Source organism: Schistocerca piceifrons, chromosome 5, assembly GCF_021461385.2.
Source record: "Schistocerca piceifrons isolate TAMUIC-IGC-003096 chromosome 5, iqSchPice1.1, whole genome shotgun sequence".
Taxonomy (NCBI): Eukaryota; Metazoa; Arthropoda; class Insecta; order Orthoptera; family Acrididae; genus Schistocerca; species Schistocerca piceifrons.
In genome coordinates, this window is record NC_060142.1 from 499,605,413 (window position 1) to 499,632,478 (window position 27,066).

The 27,066-nt window shown below is 43.8% G+C and overlaps 1 protein-coding gene and 2 non-coding genes across 3 annotated transcripts in view; 1 reads left to right on the forward strand and 2 right to left on the reverse strand.

Annotated features, from left to right (window-relative positions):
* LOC124797935 (guanine nucleotide-binding protein G(o) subunit alpha) overlaps positions 1-27,066 on the reverse strand; it is a 525,486-nt gene that overhangs the window by 89,687 nt on the left and 408,733 nt on the right. The gene's annotated exons all lie outside the window — the stretch shown is intronic.
* On the reverse strand, positions 9,122-9,196 carry Trnat-ugu. The gene has a single exon. It is a non-coding gene; the product is annotated as a tRNA-Thr (tRNA).
* Trnat-ugu lies at positions 9,610-9,684 on the forward strand. Its single transcript has one exon. It is a non-coding gene; the product is annotated as a tRNA-Thr (tRNA).

Below are 27,066 nucleotides of genomic sequence, written 5' to 3' on the forward strand. Positions count from 1 at the left end.
ATAAATGGTGGTTTTCAAATAACATTTACCATGGTTTCGATAGATTTAAACCCGTATTCCACAGAAGGACAACAAACTTCACATTAGCAATCAGTCAGTGAAGCTGTCTCCACAGGACATGTGTCGGCAACGCTCTGTACGTCCATATATAGGAGCTAAGGCCCCTAGAATTACGAGCAAATTAAATTGGAAAGACCACATAGATAATATTGCGGGGAAGGCGAAACAAAGACTGCGCTTTGTTGCCAGAACACTTAGAAGATGCGACAAACCCACAAAAGAGACAGCCTACATTACACTTGTCCGTCCTCTGCTGGAATATTGCTGTGCGGTGTGGGATCCTTACCAGGTAGGATTGACGGAGGACACCGAAAAAGTGCAAAGAAGGGCAGCGCGCTCCGTTTTATAGCGCAATAGGGGTGAAAGTGTCACTGATATGATACGCGAGTTGGGGTGGTAGTCACTGACACAAAGGCGGTTTCCTTTGCGGCGAGATCTATTTACAAAATTTCAATCACCAACTTTCTCTTACGAATGCGAAAATATTTCGTTGACACCCACCTACGTAGGGAGAAATGGTCATCATAATAAAATAAGAGAAATCAGAGCTCGAACGGAAAGAGTTAGGTGTTCCTTTTTCCCACGTGCCATTCGAGAGTGGAATGGTAGAGAAGTAGTATGAAAATGGTTCGATGAACCCTCTGCCAGGCACTTAAGTGTGAATTGCAGAGTAACCATGTAGATGTAGATGTAGAATCGAGGGCTTGTCAAATCGGTAAACAAATCTCTTAAAATAATAGACTATGTTAATAGCTACATTCCGATTCCTGGGGCCTTAGCTTTTCAATATGGACTTACAGACTGTTGCCGACACAGGCCGTATGGAGATAGCTTTACTGAATGACTGCTAATGTGATGTTTGTTGTCCTTCTGAGGAAGGCGGGTTTAAATCCTGCGAAAACATGATAAAGGTTATTTGAAAACCACCATTTATTGAAACTGGGTGGCTGTCTGTTACATCTGCTGTTCTGTAACCGTTGCCGTAGTGTAGCCGTGTTCTAACTACTGCAGCCCAAATTACGTCATCTACACCTGTGGTGGATGAGGTACGTTGGGTTGCCTGTCTTAAGGCCCATGAAATATTTTCCGGTCCAGTTTTATTATGCCTACGCCGTGTCAAATCTGTACTCTGAAAACCGCCGAATGGTGTATGGCGAAGGGAATATACTGTACCAATATCATTTCCTTCATTTCACATTTCATTCGCAGATGGCATTCAGGAAAACGATCTGTCTATCCTGCTGCAAGATCTCGAATTTCTCTAATTTTAGTGTTCCGATTGTGCGTCAGTGGGAGGAAGGATAACCAAATGTTAAAATTAGTAACAGCGTATACGAAAAATTAACATTTAAAAGAGCTTATCAATTACAAAAATCAGTTGTTCAAGGAAAGAAAGTACGAGCTGTGTTTAAAAAATTCCAGAATTGTCCACAAAATTTTTCTACTCTTTCTGTTTACTTGTTGTGCATGGTCTCCTTCGAAATACTCTCCTCCACAACTGATACACCGCTCCCAACGCCGTTTCCACTTGCGAATTTTCTTTTATCTCGTATATCGTTGCATATTTTCGTCCTTTCAATGGGGTTTTCAGCTTTGGAAATAAAAAGAAGCCCACAGAGGCCTCGTCTGGAGAGTACGGAGGATGAGGCAACACAGTGATTTCGTTTTTTGTGCAGTAGTGGCGCACCAACGGGGATGAATGTGTGGGTGCATTATCGTGATGCAAGAACCATGAATTGTCTCATCACATTTCAGGCCGTTTCCTTCTCACGTCTTCTCACAGGTATCGCAACATGTCCCAATAGTACCATCGATTAACAGTTTGTCCCCTAAGGCACTAATTCATGATGAATTAATCCTTCAAAGTCAAAGAAAACTATCAGCGTGGCTTTGAGATTTGATCTGACTTGACAAGCTTTCTTTCGTTTTGGAGAACCTTTCCCTGTCCATTGTGAAGATTGAACCTTGGTCTCATCATCGTAACCGTAGACCCACAATTCATCACCACTTAGGACTCTCTTAAGGAACATCTCGTTCTCGTTTGCGGAACAGATTGCGAGGCGAAGGTATTTCTGGTCTTGACTCATGAGCCATGGGACGAACTTGGCGGCAACACGATGCATTCCAAAATGCTGTATTAGGATTTCATGACATGAACGACGGTAGACGTCGAAAAGCGTCCTGAACGAGGGTCATCTTTAACTCCCGTTCGGCAATTTTTGAACTTTGTAAACCATTCGTAACACCGAGTACGGCTTAAGAACTCATCACCGCAGGCTGCCTGCACCATTTGGTGTGTCTCTGTAAAGCTAAGACCGCCACTGTGGCCGACCGGTTCTAGGCGCTTCAGTCCGGAACCGCGCGACTGCTATGGTCGCACGTTCGAATCCTGCCTCGGGCATGGATGTGTGTGATGTCCTTAGGTTAGTTAGGGGACTGATGACCTCAGATGTTAAGTCCCATAGTGCTCAGAGCCATTTGAACCATTTTTTTTTTTTTTGTAAAGTTTTTCGTGAATTTAACGCAAAAATTTAATGCAGACGCGTTGCTCCTGTAACTCTGCCATCTCAAAATTCGCAAACTGCGCGACACAACGTTCTACTCAATACAGCAATGAACAATAAGTAACAGACATATAAAAATGAAACTTCCGGCAGTTACACATTAATTATAGGCGTGTGCAGGGATGGTAACAGCATCCCACTGTCGCGAAATTACGAATGTTTCGGGATTTTATGAAAAGACCTCGTACTAACGAACACACATCACTGAGCAACAAAACCCTCTTTGACGCAAAACAATAACTGTATAAAATAACCTCCTTCACTTGTCCCCTGCAAAATTGCACATGGTCACCCTCTAAAAGTAAATTCTCTTTCCCACACTGCAGACTATTCACTCTGCACTCTGCCTGCCCCCCCCCCCCCCCCCCCGCCCAATCTCTCTCTCTCTCACGTCCAAAAATCTCAAACGTCAACAACACTTTAAGTAGCGCGCCAAACCCCAAGCAAACACTACACGAAACGAATGAACACCACATAGACATTACAGCGGGGGAATGGCGGCAAAAACTCTGTGCTTGGCTGATAAGTTATACAAAATGCATGTGTAGCGACAACAACAAAAGAAATAAGTCTGACAACACGACACTAGCAAGTCAAAAAAAAAACACAACATCAAAACCCGGAAGTAACATGCTAAATAACACGATATACAGCGATTCTGGGTCGGAAAGAAAGAATAAACAGAAAAATAAATAGCATTTCATTGTTTGCAGACGACAAGCTGTCTGCACGGTAGACTGAAAGCTACCAGCATACACATTCTGTAGTGTCATGTGAGATATGTAAATAAATGTATACATCCGGGTTATTCCCAAATTTAGGATGAAACCAAAATCTTTAAACAAATCGTAAACGAACAAATACGATATCTGAACTCAGTGACGTATGTCTTAACCTTGTACTATATGAAAACCAATGTGAAATGTTTGGTACTTAATGATGTCTCATTTTGGAAATGTAAATACTTTTCAGTAAAAAGTTCATTAACCTAAACAAGAAGTTAACATGAAAAAATTATTTTTCAGAAAGAAAATAAACAAATAAACACAAGTCCCAATGAAGATAGCACATGAAGTGCTGAAATATGTCTGGGTGAAAAAAAAAGGGTGTATAATACGGTGTCTCGCGTAAAGCGAAATTTCTTCTTCAGTTTTTCTTAGCAAATATACGAAGAACAGTTACAATCTCCAAAACGTGATCAAATGTATAAGAATTGTTGATGACATGGATTAGTAAGTTGCCCGCATCTCGTGGTCGTGCGGTAGCGTTCTCGCTTCCCACGCCCGGGTTCCCGGGTTCGATTCCCGGCGGGGTCAGGGATTTTCTCTGCCTCGTGATGGCTAGGTGTTGTGTGCTGTCCTTAGGTTAGTTAGGTTTAAGTAGTTCTAAGTTCTAGGGGACTTATGACCACAGCAGTTGAGTCCCATAGTGCTCAGAGCCATTTGAGCCATTTTTGATTAGTAAGTGAAAATATGAGGCAGTTGACAATCTGTTAAGATAACTGAACACCAGCCATGAGAAATATAGAATGACGATAAATGTGAAGAATACTGAGGAAACAGCTTTTACAAGGCAATCAAGAACGATAAAAGTGAAAAATCTGTGATGGGTTAGTGGAACAATGTACCAAGCATGCGACATAACCAATAACGTGATATGTAATCAAGAAGTAAACCAAAGATAGCTACACAGGAAAGCCAGCCTTCTCGGCTAATTCCACTGATGAAATCCTCTCGTCTTATCAGCAGATCAGCTTGCGTTGGTGAAAGACCAACCATGACTATGGACGCCTGGCGTCTACGGCATCAGTTGCGAGGATGGCAGGCAGTACCTCGGCGAGATGCAGCGGTTCATCTCGCATCGCTCTTCATGACATGTGAGGAACATTTGCCTCAGACATACCAACAAGTCTGCAGTAGCATAGCACAACGTCAACGAAGGACACACGGTTGGTTCTAAACAAAGGCACTGTGCCAGACTGATGGATTCTGGGATTTGGTCATCAAAGAGGCAATGGAAATACGAGTGCATGACCATCTTGTCAACTGGAACAGCAGTTTCCAGCTGAGTTCCGCACAAGATGTGGCGTTAGTAAAAATACGTCAGAAGCACTCTAATGTGTAAGCAGGTGAAACAGAAGTTGGAAAAGACAGGCAGTAACAGGACGCGACACCCAGAGCCTCCTCCAACTCCTCGGGAGTGCCCCCACCACTGGCTGCGACATCTCTTCGGGAGGCACGCAGTAGTGTGACAAAGTATGTACGAGCACAGGTTGCTAATGCGGGTTGCCTACATCAGGGGCAGGTATGCCCTCAGGGGCAAACCTGTTAAGTGCTTTTCCATGTCAGGCTATTGTTCTCCTTTGATTGACAGGTACCTAATCTATTGTTCTGTTAAGTGCTTTTCCATGCCACACTTATTTGCCTTTGATTGACAGGCACTTAACCTACTGTTGCCCCACCCCTAAACCTTGCCCCTCCCCCTCACTCCTCGATACTACAGGTACACTTTCAGGTCTGAGATTTGTCCCACTACTCATAGCGTAGAAAAGTCGTTTTAAGTACAACAGTTCAGGGAGCAATCACAAACGTAAATCAGGCAAGGTCAAAACTGTACTGTCAGTGACGCTTAACTAAGGGCTTCAGATATTTGTGAGAGATTGGCTAGCAAAAACCAGGCTGCAGTATTTACCTGCATTCCTAAGTCAGTGACCGGAGCCAAGTCATGTGCTTGCTGCTGCTACTGCGGCGGCGGCTGCTACTTGCGCGGGGGCAAGCTGCAGCAATAGTATGTAGCCTGAGTGCCTCTGGCGTGTACTCATTATTGAACACGGGCTAGGCGGGAAATCCGAATCGCCGTCGGATATAAAAGATTTTTGCGCTGTACAATGCCAAAATATGGTAACTGGGCCACATGATGGTCAGGTCCTGCAGAAACTGTCATCACTTCTGTCTCTAAGCTGGTCGTAGGTTGTGTTCCAAAAATGAACAGCATAGAGACAGAAGTGATGACACTTTCTGCAGGACCTGACCATCATTTTGCAGGACAATGCTGCAGCACGTACAGTGCAAGCTGTTATTGATTTGTTTGACTGACAGGGCTGCTAAGTGCTATACCAACTACTGCACTCCCCTGACTTAAGCTCTCGTGAGTTCAACTCAATTTCTAAACTGAAGGAAACACTGTACATCATTTACTTCAGAACTGCTACAAATTCGTGAGGCAATACACCGCGCCGTTCGAGCTGTCAACACAACTGGCACTGCTAAGAGTATCCTACGACTTCCACATCACTGGCAACTGGTTATACGCAATGCTGGTAACTACTTTGAAGGTCAGTAAGGCTTTGAAACACGTATCTATTTTGTAGAGCTGTAAATAAATAGTTCTGAACGCTGAAAGGCATAATCAGTCTTAAATGATGATGATTATGTAAATAAATAGTTGTCACTATTAAAGTTCCAACCCTCGTATATGAATGGTTGTGCATATAAGCTCCAAGCACTCCACTTTCTCTCTGGACCAAACAGAAAATCAGCTTCCCAACTGTCTCACTTTCAAAACTTTTGCTTACGCGTGGGCAACCCCATTTTCTGCAAACAACACTCTCAGGTGGAGTGAACAAACGTATTTACGAGTCCAATTATGATATCTAAGTAATTAAACCGTACAATATTATTAGTACGTATGACGTTACTGTAAAACTCATAAAAATTAATGTGATAGAGTCGTGGGAAACCTCCTGTTACCGAGTCGGACCACCTTTTGCCCAGTATCGTGTGCAACTCGAAAAAAACAAAAGGTTCAAATGGCTCTGAGCACTATGGGACTTAACATCTGAGGTCAACAGTCCCCTAGAACTTAGAACTAATTAAACCTAACTAACCTAAGGACATCACACACATCCATGCCCGAGGCAAGATTCGAACCTGCAACTGTAGCGGTAGGGCGGTTCCAGACTGCAGCAACTCGACGTGGCACGGACTCAACAAGTCATTGGAAGTCCCCTGTAGAAATATTGAGCCTTGCTGCCTCTACAGACGACCAGAATTGCTAAAGTTTTGCAGGCACAGGATTTTGTGCACGAACTGACCCCTCGAATATGTACCATACATGTTGGATTGGCTTCATGTTGGGCAATCTGTGTCGAATTGTACAGAATCCTCTTCAAATCAGTCGTGAACAATTGACATGTTGTATAGTCACTTACAAAAATTTCATCGTTGTTTATGTACATAAAGTCCACGTATAGCTGCAAGCGGTGTCCAAGTAGCCGAAAATAATCATTTCCAGTCAATGATCGGTTCGGTTGGACCAGAGGACACAGTCCATTCCATTCCATCTCACACAATTATGGAGCACCGCCAGCTTGCTCAGTTCCTTGTTGACAAAATAGGTCGATGGCTTCGTGGGGTCTGCGCCACGCTCGAACCCCACCATCAGCTTTTACCAACTGGAATCGGGACTCACGTGACAAGGTCACAGTTCTCTAGTCGTCTAATGTCCAACCGATTTGGTCATGAGCCCCGGAGAGGCGCTGCAGGCGATGTCGTGCTGTTAGCAGAAGCGTTCGCGTCGCTCGTTTGCTGCCATAGCCCATTAACGCCAAATTTCGCTGAACTGCCCTAACAGATACTTTCATCGTACGTTCCACATTGATTTCTGTGGTTATTTCATGCACCCTTGCTCTATGCAAACATCGCTTTTCTCGGTCGTTAAGTCAAGGCCGTTGGCCACTGCGTTGTCCGTGGTGAAAGGTAATGCCTGAATTTTGGAATTCTCGGCGCAGTCTTGTCACTGTGGATCTCGGAATATTGAATTCCCTAACGACTTACGGAATGGCACGTCCCATGCATCTAGCTTTCATTCATCGTTAAAAATTTGCTAATTCTCGTCGTGCGGCCATGATCACGTCGGAAACCGTTTGACATGAATCACCTGAGTACAAATGACAGCCCCGTCAATGCACTGCCCTTTTATATCTTGAGTACGCTATACTACCGCCATCTTCATGTGTGCATATCGCTATCCCATGACTTTTGTCACCTTTGTGTATTAACCACAGAAAAATTCTGGATATGTTCATCGCTATTAATGTACTTTCGACGGATCCACAGAATTCCAAAGACAGCTACTGGACGGCTAGCACAGTGCATTATTTAAAAGGAAACTATAGCTACGAAAGACTTATCCATATATTAATTACAAGTGACACGGCATATATATGTATGGTTTAACAGTGGAAAGCCAGTGCATTACTGCTAACGGTCACAACACGATATTTATACAAATAAACCCTGCATTGTTATTTGTTTGTCGTGACAATATAAGACTCGTAAATAACTACGAAAAAAAAACGAGTAGGAGCATCTCCACACAACGCTATAAACAATTATTACAGCTCATTATTTTAAGAAAATATGGTGAACAATGTCTGGAATTCCTTATTTAACAGCAAGTACCCACTTGCTAAGTATCGAGGCTATCTTATCCCTGCGTTATTCACAGTGTTAATACACAGTGGCATAAGCAATTCTAAAACACTGTGATAAATAAAATTAATGCCGCATCCACAGTGTTGCTGCTCATGCGCCGCTCACCGACAACCCGGAGTTCGCGTGACTCTCAACAGCACGGCGGTGTGTGGAGGATCCCCAGGAAGGAAGCGCTGGCTCGCATACAGAGCGCTTGCATCTCTCTTGAGAAATACAACTGTCTGTAGTTTGAGAATATATGAGGCATTTAGGTCCGTCGCCAAACAACGCCCTACTCTTTGGCTCCAAGTAACCGTGGCAAACTTCCTACATGTCGGAGATTTACCGCCCTGTGTGTTATTCGCAGTAACGATCGAATTCTTCACGCCACCTCGGAACGCACTCGTGGATCCTCCAGTTATTAATTTCATCACTTGCTAGAGACGCCATATGATAATACTACTGATGCCTCAGGTAATGGACCTTGCGGTGCCCTCTGTGTTTGCGCCTGCTCGCCGTGTAGGGTAGCACTGTTCTGCCACACTGCAATAATTTATTAAGTCGATTATACTGAGAAAAAAACTTTCTGAGACATTGGCTATGACAAATACACAGCAACTGGTCATGTTGACAGCCTAACCATCATGACGGTATCATTAAATGTGCGTTTTTTTACGTATGCAGTGGTAAACGAGACAGGTCTACACAATGTTTCCTACGATGAAGGAAAACGGAAAAATAATAAAACTGTCGTTGTCAACCTGTGCGATTTGAAAGGTTGCTGACCGCACTTGGTAGCAGTAAATCTTTCATTGCTTGCGGAAGTGCAGTAACAGACTCCTTATTATCTTAACAGAAGACGTTCCCAAAAGCAGTAACCTAATGCCAGACATATTACCGTCATATACTTATAAGGATATATTGATGACCTGCAGCCGTATAGAACGAAATTACAATTATATATTAATACCTTCAGCTGCTGACGGGCGTTCATATATATCAACGGCGACAGGTGAAAATGTGTGCCCTGACCGGGACTCGAACCCGGGATCTCCTGCTTACACGGCAGACGCTCTATCCATCGGAGCCACCGAGGGCACAGAGGATAGCGCGTCTGCAGGGACTATCCCGCGCAGCCTCCCGCGAGACCCACATTCTCACACATGTCCATACACTATATTCGTAGAGTCCCTACTCAACACACTCAGTACTCGTGGAAGACATTCTTACCAAGTCCCGTAAGAGTTCCGGTAATATGTGTTCATCCGTACAGAAGAAGGTCATGGCCGGTATTGCCAGAACTATATACTTATATGGATATGGCGTCTGTTCTTTCGGACATGTACACATATTACCCAAACTCTTACGGGACTTGGTAACAATGTCTTCCACGAGTAATGAGTGTGTTGGGTAGGGACACTACGAATGTAGTGTGTGGACATATAAGGTGAGAATGTGGGTCTCACGGGAGGCGTGCGCGAGATAGTCCCTGCAGTCGCGCTATCCTCTGTGCCCTCGGTGGCTCAGATGGATAGAGCGTCTGCCATGTAAGCAGGAGATCCTGGGTTCGAGTCCCGGTCGGGGCACACATTTTCACCTGTCCCCGTTGATATATATCAGCGCCCGTCAGCAGCTGAAGGTATTAATATATAATTCTAATTATTACCGTTATGTTCGATCAACCAGCAAGTATTACGTGAACACAAATTGGACAATGCTCCTTTCATGGAAACACTATTGAGAAATGACATCCGTAGCCAACATTAATTTCGCGTAATATTTGAGAAAAATGAGAATAGGTACAGAGGCATATAGAGAGTCGTCTTATTGTTCCATCGCTCTATTTTTGCGAGTGGTACAAGGTACTATTAGGTGATTTGTGGAGTATGTGTGAGCTACAAAAAATTACAGCCAGCGTCCCAGGTGGAATAAAAGACAGTGAAAAGACAATTAACCAACCACAGGACAATATTTCACAGAAATAAATCATATCTTCATCACTTCCATGAACTGTGTACAAAGCCAGACCAACAGGCATTACATGCATTGACAAGAAAGGATAGTGCATTGAGAATAGGTAGTTGCTAGCCGAAATCTAGATCTGCCAATAAATATTCTAAAGGACAACTGATAGATGAAATCTACTATTTACAAATCATATCTTATTAGTGTGTGACGTCGTAATAAGACATATAAATGACTGGAAGAAAAGTACGAAGAATATACATGTTTCAGCCAACGTCCATTCTACTACACTGAAGGCGAAGCACAAATCGGCTAATATGAGTCAAGTTCAGAACCTAACACTACTGAGAGAGTGTATTGTATTGTATGTTAACCGCGGACCTAGAAACGACGGAGAGGCTCCGTCCCCGCCGCAGCCGCAGTGGTCCACAACCCCACGACGACTACCGCAGTCCACTTCACCCCTCCGCCGCCCCACACCGAACCCAGGGTTATTGTGCCGTTCGGCGCCCGGTGGACCCCCCCAGGGAACGTCTCACACCAGACGACTGTAGCCCCTATGTTTGCGTGGTAATGGTGGTGTACGCGTACGTGGAGAACTTGTTTGCGCAGCAATCGCCGACATAGTGTAGTTGATGCGGAATAAGGGGAACCAGTCCGCATTCGCCGAGGCAGATGGAAAACCGCTTAAAAACCATCCACAGACTGGCTGGTTCACCGGACCTCGACACGAATCCGTCCGGGGACCAGGCGCTCCTTCCCGCCTGGGCTGAGAGAGTGAGTCTGTAGACAGGATACTACTAAAGCTTCTTTTCGTTCTCTACTAAGATGGTGAATGTGGCATTTCGTTTGGAAGGCTGGTTATGGAGGCTCAGTTCCAATCGGGACTCATCACTGAAGAAATTTCTACTCGAGTCAATGAGACTGAAGGCCGAAGACGTGTCTGGAGACTCCCTAGCCAGCGGCGGTATACCGTTCCGTCACATGGGCCAACAACCAGGAGTAATGGTGTGGGGTTCCATTTCTTTTCATAGCAGGACCCCTTCGGTTGTTATCCGTGACTCCGTTTACAGTACAGCGGTATATCGACGGTATTCTACACCCCGTTCTGTTGTCCTTCATGGTAAACCATTCTTGGCTTACATTTCAGCAAGATAATGCCCGCCCGCACACGGCGAGAGTTCTACTGCTTGTCTCCATACCTGCCAAACACTACCTTGGCCAGCAAGGTCAAAGTCCGCCTCGCCAGTTGAGAAAGTTTAGGCCCTCCAACAACCAGCTCCGGATTACGATCTAACGCGCCAGTTGGACAGAATTTGGTACGATATCCCTCAGGAGAACACTGAACAGCAATTATCGATGAATGCCAAGCGTAAGGGCCAGAGGTGGACCAACGCGTTATTAACTTGCTCGCTGTGTGAAGCTCTTTTCTCTTGAATAAATCATTCAATTTTTCTTAAATTGTAATTATCTAAATTACCGTTGTTTCACAGAAAATGCATTTTGTATTCTGCACATCGAAATTTTTTATTTTTATTTATGCACCCAGACGCGTTTCGCCTTTTTTAGAAGGCATCTTCAGTGGGTGTCCCATAATATTACACGATTTGTCCTTTTTACACATAGGTTATGGTTACCTACGTGTAAAAACGACAAATCGTGTAATATCATGGGACACCCACTGAAGATGCCTTGTAAAAAAGGCGAAACGCGTCTGGGTGCATAAATAAAAATAAAAAATTTCGATGTGCAGAATGCAAAAGGCATTTTTTTTAAACAACTGCAATTTATATACAGCTGCTGCGAAAATGTCCACTACAAGAAACGTGTAATTATTTGTTCGTCTCTACATGCACATCACATCTGCCGATTTCCATCCAATTCGGATAATTTCTTCCTGGTGAGATTTTTTTTCTTAGAGTATATAATACTGTAATTCTGTCAGAGATGGCGAAGGACTTGGAACAGCAGTTAAACGGTATGAATACCGTCTTAAAAAGAGGCTATAAGATGAATACCCCAAAAAGCAAAACAAAGGTAATGGAACGTTTTCTTCTTCTTCTTTTCCTTGTTCCTGTCGTTCGTCCCGTATCTCCACGGCGTCACATGTTAGTTCATGGATTTAGCACTGTTAGAGTCCTGCAGAGACGAAATTGGTGAACGCAACTCTCCGTGTCTAGTGTTACCACCATGTGAAAGTGTCCAAACATGTTCTAAAACCTACATTTTAAAATTATGACAAAAAATAAATAGAAGCGGGAATCAGAACGACATTCAGAGTGTCATATTCACTCAACAAATTACTGTCATCCAAGTCTTTTTTAAAGACGAATCTAAATAAAGACATATAAAACTATGAGATCAGTGTTACATGGAGAACTAAGTATATACAGAGAAAGATAAAGGTTTTTGAAAATAAATCCTGCAGAAGAAATTTGGATCAATTTGTGAAGAAGGAGAATGGCGATGAAGGAAGAAGAGGGAGCTGATGGAGATATGCGTAATAATGAACCAGGTGTTGCAGAAGCAAAGACAAACAGACTGAGATGGGCCAGTCACATTTTTAGGAGAGAGGTAGGATCAAGGCTGAGGGAAGTGTCACAGAATAAAACTGAAGGACAAAGACCTTTAGGCAGACGGAAAATAAGATGAAAAGACCAGGAGGCCGAGGATCTACATATACTGGGAGCAAGGGAAGAAGATGTCAAGGACAGAACGTTGTAGAGTACGCTACTTAGTGAGGCCAAAAACCGACAGCGGTTTGTAGCGCCGGTAGAATGAGTAAGAGTAAGTTAGGAAGTCTTACCTGAAGGTATCTGTCCAGAGAGCAGCCTTGTACGGAAGTTAAACCCCAACAAGCCAGAAAAGAAGGGAACAGGTTCTGAAATGTCGTGCTACAGAAGAATATTGTAGATGGGATGGGTAGATCGAATAACTGATGAAGAAGTACTGCATCTAACTGGGGAGAAACGAAATTTGTAGAACTACATGGCTAAAAATTGGTCGACAGGACACATCCTGAGTTATTAAGGAATTTTCAGTTTTGTAACGGAAAGAAGTGTGTGTGTGGGGGGGGGGGGGGGCGGAAGGGGGCCACTTGTAGATAGAAACAAAGGCTGCTGTAACAAGTTCAAAACGATGTAATTTGCACTGCCTGTGCCGAGATGAACGGGATTGAACTATACAGACTAGCATGGAGAGTGTGTAATACCTAAGCAGCTAGCTCCCAATATCATACCTTTTATTTTTTATCGTTATTAATGTCTAAGAATGTGTATGTATGCTTTCCCGGCGTATACAGCTGCCGAAGAGTTCACGGGCTTCCAGCCGGATGGCGGGGTCTTCAAACTGCGACGTTTCGACGAGTGACATACTCGTCATCTTCTGGCGAATGTCTAAGAATGTTTTATTCTCCTCATTAGTAATAAGAAATTTGTGCATTGCCTCAAAAGACGGCAAAGCTAGGCTTTTAAAATTATCTTTGTAGCAAAAGAACAATGTCCAGAGAATACGCAATTTTTTTAACAACTTTTGTTTCAGTCTCGCTTGAGAGTATTTATGTTTTAGATATCATATAAAAAATACGTGTAATTTTTACTTGTGCGTCAACAGTACATGTAGTAAATGATATGCGTGATAAAAAATGCAAGAAGGAACATATACGACGGTTGTCCAGAAAGTAATTTCCGATCGGTCGCGAAATGGAAACCACAGTGAAAACCTGAAACGTTTTATTTGCAACACTTAGGTACACCGTCCACCTACTTCTCTACACAGTCGCCCTCCAGCTTCGAGTTTTGTCGTAGTGTTGTATCAACTTTCCAATATCCTCGTCATAGTAAGCAGCCGCCTGTGCTTTCGGCCAGTTATCTGCACTGGTCTGCACCACGTTGTCAGTGGAAAAATTTTGTCTTCATAGCCAGCGGTTCTTGTGTGCATAGACGAGACTCAGGGGGAGCCAATTACGGACTGTACTGTGGGTGACCAAACACTTCTCATCGGAAACGCTGCAGAAGCGTCTTCATTGTCTCTGCAGTGTGCGGCCGAGATTTGGCATGAAGAAGGAACTGCTCGACAGTTGTGTTATGTGTGGGCTGCATGACACTGGCGATATCTCTAACCAGGCCCTCATAGTTGGCGGGAGACGCTATTCCCCTTCGCATCTTACGTGCTCACTGTTCACTCAGAACTGAAAAGAGCGACGCGATACGATCGACGGGCATGCTAGAGACACTGCTCAACACATCTGTGCAAAGTTTTACCGGATTTTCCCAGTGGTTTCCATTTCGCGACCGATGGGAACGTACTTTCTGGACAACCCTTGTATTTAGAATTATCATAGACGCAAGAATATTTTTAATATTACGCCAATATTCGTTCACAAGCATGACTTCTGCCTGCAGTCATAAGAAGAGGCAGTAATTTCTTCCATCCCGCAAGACATCTCAAAATATATATGTGCTAATCATCAAGATTTAATGGACGTACTGTATGCTCGGCAACCACAGAAAATTAGAGGTAAATTAATCATGTCAGCGGAACTTAATAGTGACTTCTATTAAATATATGTATGTGTAATAATCGAACAATCGACTTTTTGTTAAGCACCAAGTTTGCTGCAAAATACGATTTGTGTGACTTCAGTATTGGTACGTTGCATTGTATTTTTCTTACGTTGCGACCAAGACTGTTCATGGCACCTATTTAGTTTCAACAAGAATTCATGCTTCAATTCCAGTACTGCAAGTAGTAATTATCTCTCACTACGTAAATTTCATGCCGATTCATACGCTTTGTGTTAACTGTTGGACTGCGTCCCAGCACGGTTATTCCAAAATCGATCAAAAGACTTAACACAAGAGCCGCTTCAAACCAATCTGCAGACTGATGACGACAACAACAAAAACAACAAAATTTGTTGTTTTGTGGAACTAGAATATCGTTTCACTTGTGGGCACGAGTAAAATTAGGATATTCTGTTGCCATTGATCTAGTTTCTGCAGTAAAGTCTTTCTGTAGAACTCCCTCTTAGTAAATACAGGAGACAGGCATGAGTGATGACGCTTTTAGGACACGGTTTCTGTAGACGTTAGTCAACTTTTTTCCACTTGCGTAGAAACGCCCGGAGACGCAACAGTCGATAAAAAGAGAGGAAAAAACGGTCGCCCTATAGGTCCTGCCCTTCTTTAGACCGAATCAATCACTCTCGAGATCGCCTTTGACAGGCGCGGAGTTAGAATGAGAGTTCCGGGGCTTTAAGTTTCATTCCGCGCAATGCAGGTAATGTAATATGGAGAACATGAGCAGAGCATTCACTATCGGTCACTTTCTTAAGAAATCGGATTCTACATGTCGATACTGCCGTTGACGCCAGAATTTTTGAATGTAAGAAGGATTAAGTAGATAATGGTACAAAAGTCACCAGGCCTAATTAATACATACATAGATGCAGTAACTCTGGACTGGTAAAATTCTCAGAAAAATAATTTTAAGGTCAAGAATGTGACGTTAAGTACCTTTTAGTTACAGACAACCACGGTATTTTAGCTGTTCATGAGAGAAATGCAGTTAGCAGTGAATCAACAAAAAACATTACAAGCATTTTAACCAGAACATATCATTAACAGAACCCAAAATAATTGGCTTCCGATGGAGAAAAGCTTGAGAAGTAATTAGGTGTAGATAATCTTATCATTATTACAGCCTGATCCGTCTTCACTAAAGCTGTTTGCTCCCCGGACGTTATACATCTTTTTCTTATTGGACTATAATTGATTACTTGTTAAACTAATTTGTGTTCCCTCATTATGTTGATTTTTTTCCATTTTATGCATCTTTCCTCTGTATTTCATTTAAACAATTTTTTATGTTGAGTTGTTCTTTTATGATATTGTTTTGTATTAGGTCCCTGGAGGTACGTCCTTCAACTTACCTTGAAAATTTTGTTTGAGCCGACCATATTCTTCTTTTGTCTGTCTTAGTTAATGTCCTAATTCACTGCCATATGTTAGGATATTGATAGCCATTACTTCGTAAACATTTGCGTCTGTACCGTTGTTTGTCTTTTCATTCTGTTCTCTGTGCATTGAGGCACATATCATTTGAAATTAACTTAATTTATTAGTTCGTCGTTGTCATATTCACAGCTAATATCGCAGTCTAACAGCTGGAAATGTGGCACCTGTTCTAATAGGTACTTCATCTAGTATTATTTTGGATCGTGCTGGAAATTTACCTTTTGATGATGTTACAATCTTCACCAGTACTATTATATGTTTATATATTTCATCTAGGCGATGTATTACAAACCATAGGTCCTTTTTTCCGAGTTATGAATAATTCTTTGGTCTTTGGCAAAGAGCTGCTTGTACGTCTAGAAGATGTGGAACATTCTGAAGTGATAGATGCTACTGAACATCCAAAAACGAGGATTTTCAACATGTGTAAAAGTTGGGCGTAAAGCCATAAAAATTGAAATAAGAAGTTTTTTTTGTGTAGATCAGAACCTAGAAGAATGTGTTTGTGAGTTGTAACTGCAGAACAGTTCTTTTCTAATTGTAAGCCTACACATCCCCTATATGAAACTTACAACTTTTTTGAATCATCAGACTTCTGACAGGTTTGATGCGGCCCGCAACGAATTCCTCTCCTGCATCAGCCTCTTCATCTCAGAGCAGCACCTGCAACCTACGTCCTCAATTATTTGCTGGGTGTCTTCCAATCTCTGTCATCCTCTACAGTTTTTACCCTATATGGCTTCCTCTAGTACCATGCAAGCTATTCCGTGATGTCTTAGCAATTGTTCTACCATCCTGCCCCTTTTTCTTCTTCTTCTTCTTCTTCTTCTTCTTCTTCTCAGTGTTCTCCATACATTCCCTTCCTCTTCGATTCTGCGGAGAACCTCTTCATTCCTTTCGCATCAATCAACCTAATTTTCAGCATTCTTCTGTAGCACCACATCTCAAATGTTTCGATTCCCTTCTTTTCTGGTTTTCCCACAGTCCACGTTTCACTACCAAACAGTGGCGTACACTCTCAGAAACTTATTCCCCAAATTAAGGGCTGCGTTTGATGCTAGTCGACTTCTCTTGGCCAGAAATCTCCTTTTTGCCGGTGCCAGTCTGCTTTTTATGTCCTCTTTGCTCTGTCCATCATGGTTTATTTTTCTACCTACGTGATCACCAATCCTGATGTTAAGTTCTTCGCTATTCTCATTTCTGTTACTCTTCATTTCTTTCGTCTTTCCTCGATTTTTCCCAGTTGGTACTCTGTACTCATTAGACTGTTCATTCCATTAAGCAGATCCTGTAATTCTTCTTCACTTTCACTTACAGATATTTACGACAAATCTCTAAGGGGCATTAAGTCAAAACGAGACAGACGGAAAGAAAGTAAGTAAACTATCTACTATCTCAAAAATAATCGCCGTAAATGTTAATAGATTTATTCCAATATGAGACAAGATAGTCATGCCTTCATGGAAAAATGTCTGCGGTTGCCTGTGGAACCATTTTTGTACTCAGCCGTGCACCTCTTCGTCCACAGAAAATCGACGGCCACGAATATCTTTCTTCAGGGCTTCAAAAATATGGAAACGGCACGGGGAGATATCGGGATTGTATGGAGGATGCATAAAGGCTTCCCAGCATAATCGAACGACGCTGACAACATGTGAGCGGGCTCTCAAGAAAGACATTCGTGGATGTCGACATGCTTCGGATGAAGAACTACACGTCTGGGTACAATCTTGGTTCCTTTGGCAACCGAAAACTTATTTCCATGAAGGCATTGAACGTTTTGTCTCGCAGTGGGATAAATACATTAATATTTACGGCGATTACATTTGAAATAATAAAGATTTACTTAGTTTTTTCCATGTGTCTGGTTTTAATTTGACTGACCCTTATATATTCATTACTGAACTTCCTGTAAAACAAGAAAAAACAGTAGTTTGTGATGCTTTCAGTGTAGATTTCTTAAAAGATTCTGAGAGGAAAAATGATCTGGAATCATTATTTGACTGTTTTAATCATTTTTCAGAGGCGAATTTTCTAATTTGTGAGCAGCAAAATAGCAGGGTCCTGACTGGTAACATTTTATTGACAGTGCTCAGGCTGAAACAATTAACGTGTGCTCAACTGTTCTACATCTACATATATACTCCGCTAGCCACCAAGCGGTGTGTGGCGGAGGGCACAATTCGCGCCAAAGTCGTATTCCGCCCCCCCCCCCTCCCCCCTCGGTTCCACTCGCGGATAGCGCGAGGGAAAAACGTCTCTCTGAACGCCCCAGTATGAGCTCTAATTTCCCTTATCTTTGAATGGTGATCATTGCGCGATTTGAAAGTTATGCTCTATATCCTCGGCGATGATCGGATTTCGAAATTTAGTGAGCAGCTCCTTCCGTTTAGCGCGTCGTCTATCTACAAGTGTGTCCCACTTCACACTTTCTATGAGATTTGTGACGCTCTCGCGATGGCTAGATGTAGCAGTCACGAATCTTGCCGCTCTTCTTTGTACCTTTTCAATCTCTCGAATCAGACCCAACTGATAAGGATACCATACAGACGAACAATACTCTTAAGCAATTTCCTTTGTTGAAGGACTGCATCGCTTCAGGATTCTACCAATAAACCGCAATCTAGAGGCATTGCCCATGGTACTTGAGTAATCTGATCATTCCATTTGAGATCATTTCAGATACTTGACGGATGTTACCACTTCCAAAGACTGGGCATTTATTTTGTACTCGGACATTAATGGGGAATTTCCCGTTGTTATACGCAGTAGGTTACACTTACTAATATTGAGAGATAGCTGCCAGTCATTACACCAAGCTGCATTCCGGAACCGCGGGACTGCTACGGTCGCAGGTTCGAATCCGGCCTCAGGCATGGATGTGTGTGATGTCCTTATGTTAGTTAGGTTTAAGTAGTTCTAAGTTCTAGGGGACTGATGACCTAAGATGTTAAGTTCCATAGTGCTCAGAGCCATTTGAGCCATTACACCAAGCATTTATTTTCTGCAAATCCTCATTGATTTGTTCACAATTTTCGTGTGATACTACTTTCCTGTAGACTACACATCATCGACAAACAGTCTAATGTTGCTGTCGATACTATCAACCAGATCGTTTGTGTAAATCGTAAAAAGCAGCGGACCTATTACGCTGCCCTGGGGCGTACCTGAAGTTGCGCTTGTTTCAGTTGAAGTAACCCCATTCAGGACGACATACTGCTATCTGTCTGTTAGAAAACTTTCTATCCAACCGCATATGTCATCGGATAGACCGCAAGCGCGCACTTTTTGGAGCAAGCGACAGAGCGGAACTGAGTCGAACGACTTTCGAAAGTCGAGGGATATGGTATTAACCTGGGAGCCGGTATCTAGAGCCTGTCGTATATCATGCACAAAGAATGCCAGCTGTGTCTCGGATGACGGCTGTTTCCTAAAACCATGCTGGTTTCTGCATATGAGCCTTTCAGAGTCTAGAAAGGTCATTATATGTCTGAACACAAAATATGCTCCATGATTCTACAACAAATCGATGTCAGTGAAATTGGCCGGCACAAGGGTGAGTCAAATGAGAAACTTAAATTTGTAATAACAAATAGAAATTTCGCTCCGTTATCCTGTAAGTTGGTAAGCATGCTACAAACAGCTTGCAGAATGGTCTGTAGGTGGCAGCATAGTGCAGATGCACACATACCGTCGCAATATCAGTATAAAGATGGCCGCCCCACTTGCGACTTGCACCAGGGAGGAACAGCGTTCTGTTATTCGGTTTTTGCGTAGTGAAGGTACGAAACCTACTGAAATTCATCGACGAATGAAGGTTCAGTACGGTGATGCATGTTTGTCACAGCAGCAAGTCTACGAATGGAGCAGGAAGTTCGCAAATGGTGTGACTTCAGTGGAAGATGCTCCTCGTCCAGGTCAGGCACAACGAGTTGTGACTCCACAGAACATTGCAGCAGTTGAAACCATAGTGAAGGAAAACCGCCGATTAACACTGAATGACACTGCAGCATGTTTACAGATTAGTCATGGGTCAGCACACCACATTGTGCACGATGTGCTCCAGTTTCACAAAGTGTCTGCAAGATGGGTGCCACGGCAGCTGACTCCTGAAATGAGAGAACGACGTGTTGATGCTTGTGAAGAACTTCTTCGGCGCTTTGAACGAGAAGGTGGTGGTTTGCTTGCAAAAATCGTTACTGGGGACGAAACCTGGGTTCACTTCCACCAACCGGAAACGAAGAGAGCGAGCAAGGAATGGCGCCATTCCTCAACACCAAAACCAAAGAAGTTTCGAACAGAACCATCAGCAGGGAAGATTATGCTGACTCTCTTTTGGGATGAAAAAGGCGCATTTTGGAGCATTACATGCCTAGAGGGACCACTGTCACATACACAGATCTCCTAAAAAATCATCTGCGGCCTGCAATCAAATCAGAGCGACGTGGATTGCCGTCAGCAGGTGTCCTTTTGCAACATGACAATGCAAGGCCCCACACTGCCCGTACAATAGTTGCAACAATCACAGACCTGCATTCAGAGTGTCTTCCTCATCCACCATACTCGGCAGACCTTGCCCCAAGTGATTTCCATATGTTTAGACCACTCAAAGACGCAATGGGAGGAAAGAAGTTCCGTTCGGACGAAGAGGTACGCCACGCGGTGCATGAGTGGTTGCGCGGACTACCAAAAGAATTTTTTTCTAAAGGAATTTATGCACTTTGTAAGCGATGGAGGACTTGCATTGGGCGTGGGGGAGATTATGTTGAAAAGCGATACAGCTTTGTATCTCTTCTGCACAATAAATAATATTAAAAAAAATTAAGGTTTTCATTTGACTCACCCTCGTAATAATGAGTTAACGGACTATCTGATCATGACGCACATCTTATGGAAATAAACACTGTATTATCTTACAGCTCTCAGGCATGTTCATAGAAAGCAGTGAAACTGTATGTCCCCTTTCGGCGGTCGGACTAACTGGGGTGGCGTCCAATGGGAAGAATTGCGCCCGGGAATTGAGCCACATCAAATTAAAATTAGTATCTAAATACGTAATTAAGTTTGTACGGAACCTTCAGGGCGCGGGTCCTAATCACACTTGTCCGGTTTTTTTTTTGTGGATAAAAATGCATAATCACATGGAACAGCGCAGACGGAGGAGCTCTGGAAATGAGAAGATATTTGGCGAAAGGACTGGCCTGGCCGTTCTCCAGATTTAAATACCATCGAGCACGGTTGGGGTGCTTTGGGGATACGTATTCCAGGACGTCCACATGCAATATGCAGCAGTTGTCAACCGCGCTGCTGGAGGAACGAAACACTCGGGCATAATAAGTCCTTACCAACCTTACGAACAGCATGGGTGCACGCTGCACAGTATGTATTGCCGTGCGTGGTGATCACACACCCTATTAAGAAACATGTCCCGCCTTTTGTAATGTCCTGCCGACCATCGTAAATCGCGGTGACTTTAGCGTAATTATGATCTTTCAATAAAAGTGTCATTTCAAGTAGTAAAGAATACAGCAGTCAGTCGCAGATGATTGTTTTGGATATCTAGATTTCGGTCACCGTGCGGCCATCTTCAGTGCAGTAAAGGCAAGCTAAAACATTGAAACCGCTTGTCCATGCACATAGTCCCAATTGGACTTTTCATGACACGTGGTGAAAGTGCGAACATCTGACATGAATAGTCCAAATTAACAAATTAAAACTGTGTGCCGGACGGAGACTCGAACTCGGGACCTTTTCCTTTCGCGGGTAAGTGCTCACTAACTGAGCTACCCAAGCAAGACTCACGCCCCGTCCTCACAGCTTTACTTTTGCCAGTACCACATCTCCTACATTCCAAACTTTACAGAAGCTCTCCTGAGAACCTTGCAGAACTAGCACTCCTGAAAGAAAGGATATTCCGGAGACATGGCTTAGCCACAGCCTTGGGGATGTTTCTAGAACGAGATTTTCACTCTGCAGCGGAGTGTGCGCTGATATGAAACTTCCTGGCAGATTAAAACTGTGTGCAGGAGCGAGCGTCGAACTCGGGACCTTTGCCTTTCGCGGGCAAGTGCTCACCATCTGAGCTAGCCAAGCACGACTCGCACCCCGTCCTCACAGCTTTACTTCTGTCAGTACCTGGTGTCCTACATTCCAAATTTTACAGAAACTCTCCTGCGAATCTTGCAGAACTAGTACTCCTGAAAGAAAGGATATTGCGGAGATGCACTTGGTGAGCACTTGCCCGCGAAAGGCAAGGTCCCGAGTTCGAGTCTCGGTCCGGCACACAGTTTTAATCTGCCAGGAAGTTTCATACCAGCGCACACTCCGCTGCAGAGTGAAAATCTCGTTCATGAATAGTCCAGTTGAGACTGTGCATATACAAGTGGTTTCAATATTTTAACTTCCCTTTAATGCACTGAAGATGGCCGCACAGTGACCAAAATCTAGATATCCAATAAACATCATTTGCGACTGATCGTCGTTCCCTTTACTACTTGAAATGAATACAGTCTCCGGGGACAACTATTCAGCTGAGTACCATTTGTGTTCGTCTCATTGCGTATTTCTTTCGTTTACCTTCTGGAAGATCAGTTTGGATCCCGTAGAAATGTTGGAACACGTGAGGCAATACTGACCCTACGACTTATCTTAGAAAATAGATCAAGGAAAGGCAAACCTACGTTTCTAGCATTTGTGGACTTAGCGAGAGCTTTTGACAATGTTGACTGGAATACTCTCTTTCAAATTCTGAAGGTAGCAGGGGTAAAATACAGGGAGCGGAAGGCTATTTACAATTTGTACAGGAACCAGATGGCAGTTATAAGAGTCGAGGGACATGAAAGGGAAGCAGTGGTTGGGAAGGGAGTGAGACAGGGTAGTAGCCTATCCCCGATGTTATTCAATCTGTATATTGAGCAAGCAGTAAAGGAAACAAAACAAAAATTCGGAGTAGGAATTAAAATTTATGGAAAATGGCTCTGAGCACTATGGGACTCAACTGCTGTGGTCATAAGTTCCCTAGAACTTAGAACTAGTTAAACGTAACTAACCTAAAGACATCACACACATCCATGCCCGAGGCAGGATTCGAACTTGCGACAGTAGCGGTCGTGCGGTTCCAGACTGTAGCGCCTTTAACCGCTCGGCCACTCCGGCCGGCTTAAAATTCATGGAGAAGAAATAATACTTTGAGGTTCGCCGATGACATTGTAATTCTTTCAGAGACAGCAAAGGACCTGGAAGAGCAGCTGAACGGAATGAACAGTGTCTAGAAAGGAGGATATAAGATGAACATCAACGAAAGTAAAACGAGTATAATGGAATGCAGCCGAATTAAATCGGGTGATGCTGCGGGAATTAGATTAGGAAATGGTTCGCTTGAAGTAGTAAATGAGGTTTGCTATTTGGGGAGCAAAATAACTGATGATGGTCGAAATAGGGAGGATATAAAATGTAGACTGGCAATTGCAAGGAAAGCGTTTCTGAAGAAGAGAAATTTGTTAACATCGAGTATAGATTTAAGTGTCAGGAAGTCGTTTCTGAAAGTATTTGTATGGAGTGTAGCCATGCATGGAAGTGAAACGTGGACGATAAATAGTTTGGACCAGAAGACAATAGAAGCTTTCTAAATGTGGTGCTACAGAAGAATGCTGAAGATTAGATGGGTAGATCACATAACTAATGAGGAGGTATTGAATAGAATTGGAGAGAAGAGAAATTTGTGACACAACTTGACTAGAAGAAGGGATCGGTTGATAGGGCATATTCTGAGGCATAAAGGGATCACCAATTTAGTATTGGAGGGCAGTGTGGAAGGTAAAAATCGTAGAGGCAGACCAAGAGACGAATACACTAAACTGATTCGTAAGGATGTTGGTTGCAGTAGGTACTGGGAGATGAAGAAGCCTGCACAGGATAGAGTAGCATGGAGAGCTGCATCAAAGCAGTCTCTGGACTGAAGACCACAACAACAAGAAACCTTCTGTACTATGGTGTAGCAGTTCTTTTCGTGTGGGGCCCAAGTTTCATCGAGCTTTGTTATGTGGCAGCGACAAATCTTGCGGAAGTTACTTTCGTCCTTAAGTTTTGCACGCTAGGCAGTCTACGCCATGCGAACGTCATAAGGCGTCCATGTCTGGTGCACCGCGTGACGTCACGGAGTGCCCTATGACTCACCAGGGTAGCCTGCAATGGGCAGCGTTCCACAGACACGCGAGCTCATAGCGCACGTTTGGTCCCCCACCAATAGCACGGCGTGCCGCAGGGTTGCGGCCTGATTCGCAGCGCTGCTGACTGCTACGGCATCTCAAGTGACGCTGCTGACTTTGCCGACGATTAAAGCCGGTACTACACGACACACGTAACATGTACGAGTCAAGTCTGCAAGGCCTGCAACGATTTTAGCAGACGGTTTATCCGCCTCGGAGAAATGAGGGCCTTTCTTTTCTGCCGTTGATCCGCGCACGCCCTGTACAGGTGTAATTCATGCGCATGCACTGAACGCAGCATTTAGAGCGGGCTTTCTGCTTGTTATTTCTTTCACCTGTGACAGACGAGAAATACGTGTGCTGTTGAGGACTGTTGTGACTGTTGTGCGAGATATTCTACACATTTTTCAGTCCGTAATTATTTATACATGCAGTTATAAAAGAAATGAAAATTTTCTTTTTTTCTATTGCCATTGAGGGAAGCTGAATCTTGTTGTAGAATGGAATCGAACAACGAAAGTATATGTGTCCTTTTTAAGGCAGACATCAAAGAAAAGCGTCTATATGTTCATGTACACCCATGTTCATAAATTAAGGATAATTGCAGAATGTGGTGCCACACAACGTGGCTAACAGCATAGGCACATAGGGAACACATACGACACAGATCTGTAAGTCCACGGTATTGGTGATAAGTTGAGAAAACAGTCCCGAAACACATGTGCTACAAAACGCCACTGTTTTCTCCGCATGTACCCCGACATAAATATGGGATATGATCAACATACACACGTACACAGGCCGCACAACGTGTTGGCATACTCTGGATCAGGTGGTCGAGCAGCTGCTGGGGTATAACCTCCCATTCTTGCATCAGTGCCTGTCGGAGCTCCTGAAGTGTCCTAGGGATTCGAAGACGTGCAGCGATACGTCGACCTAGAGCATCCCAGACGTGCTCGATGGGGTTTAGGTCTGGAGAACAGGCAGGCCACTCCATTCGCCTGATATCTTCTGTTTCAAGGTACTCCTCCATGATGGCAGCTTGTTGAGACCGTGTGTTTATCATCCATCAGGAGGAACGTGGGACCCTCTGCACCCCTGAAAAGGCGGACATACTGGCGCAAAATGATGCCCGATACACCTGACCTGTTACAGTTCCTCTGTCAATGACATTCAGGGGTGTACGTGCACCAATCATAATCCCAACCCACACCGTCAACCCACGACCTCCATACAGGTCCCTTTCAAGGACATTAAGGGGTTGGTATCTAGTTCCTGGTTCGAGCCAGATGAAAACCCGACGAGAATCACAGTTCAGACTATACCTGGACTCATCCGTGAACATAACCTGGGACCACTGTTTCAATGACCATGTACTGTGTTCTTGACACCCGGCTTTACGGGCTCTCCTGTGACCAGGGGTCAGTGGAATGCACCTTGCAGATCTCCGGGCGAATAAACCGTGTCTGTTCAGTCATCTGTAGACTGTGTGTCTGGAGACAACTGTTCCAGTGACTGCGATAAGGTCCCGAGCAATGCTACCTGCAGTACTCCGTGGCCGTCTGCGGGCACTGATGGTGAGATATCGGTCTTCTTGTGGTGTTGTACACTGTGGACGTCCCGTACTGTAGCACCTGGACATGTTCTCTGTCTGCTGGAACCGTTGCCGTAATCTTGAGATCACACTTTGTGGCACACGACCTTCTGTGTTTGACCAGCTTCCAGTCGCCCTAGTATTCTACCCCTCATAACGTCATCAATAAGTGTTCTTTGAGCCATTTTCAACACACAGTCACCATTAGCGCGTCTGAAAACGTCTGCATACTTACTCGCTGCACCGTACTCTGACACGCACCAACACACCTCTGCGTATGTGAACTGCTGCCAGCGCCACCGTGCGACGACCGCAGCTCAAATGCACCGCATGGTCATACCCCGAGGTGATTTAAACCCGCAAACAACCCACCAGAGCGATGTTTTACCATGTATCAGCATTATCCTTAGCTTATGAGCATGAGTATAGATACGCTGAAACTTAATGAAATGTTTAATTCTGTGTTTATATGTTTTACACATATGTACACGTAATTTTACCGTCGATATGTGTACATATCACCTTAACTGGCGAAAGTACCGCACGTGTTTGATTTGATTGCATGTTTTGTATTAGTTCAGAGTACCAGGAAGGGTAGTGTTCAGAGCAGGTGGTTCGATGAACCCTCTGCCACGCACTCAAGTGTGATTTGCACAGTATCCATAAAGACTTAGATGAGAGAATAGCAATAGCAACCATAACAGTTATGCCGACCGCGACCAATGAGGACTGTAAAAGCCATCTTGCATTTTTGCGCTCGCACTGATTTGAAATAGATTCCCTCATCAATGTTTCACTTGCGCGAATCCCGTCATGTACAGTTGCTTGTCATGACACATCCATTGTGACGAAGTTCATATATTCCTATGGATCTTCGAGCCGCAACTCCTTCATTAACAGTGAGTGTATGTTCGTGCCTTCACCCGTTCTTCCCAGCCGGGGTCGAACCCAATTCCTACTCCTGGCATTACGTCGTCGCTCTGCCCTCCTCCTAACGACTACGACGGCCACTGTCATGACAAGTGCTGCGTAGATAATTGCGACCTCCATGTCCAAAATACTGTGAAACGTATACATAGATATTCATTTGCGTCAGCCTGACATAAAACGAACACTTTAACCCATAACTCTGTATAATAACTGCTCAAGCGAACAATAACTGCTTAACAGATACGAACCTAGAAC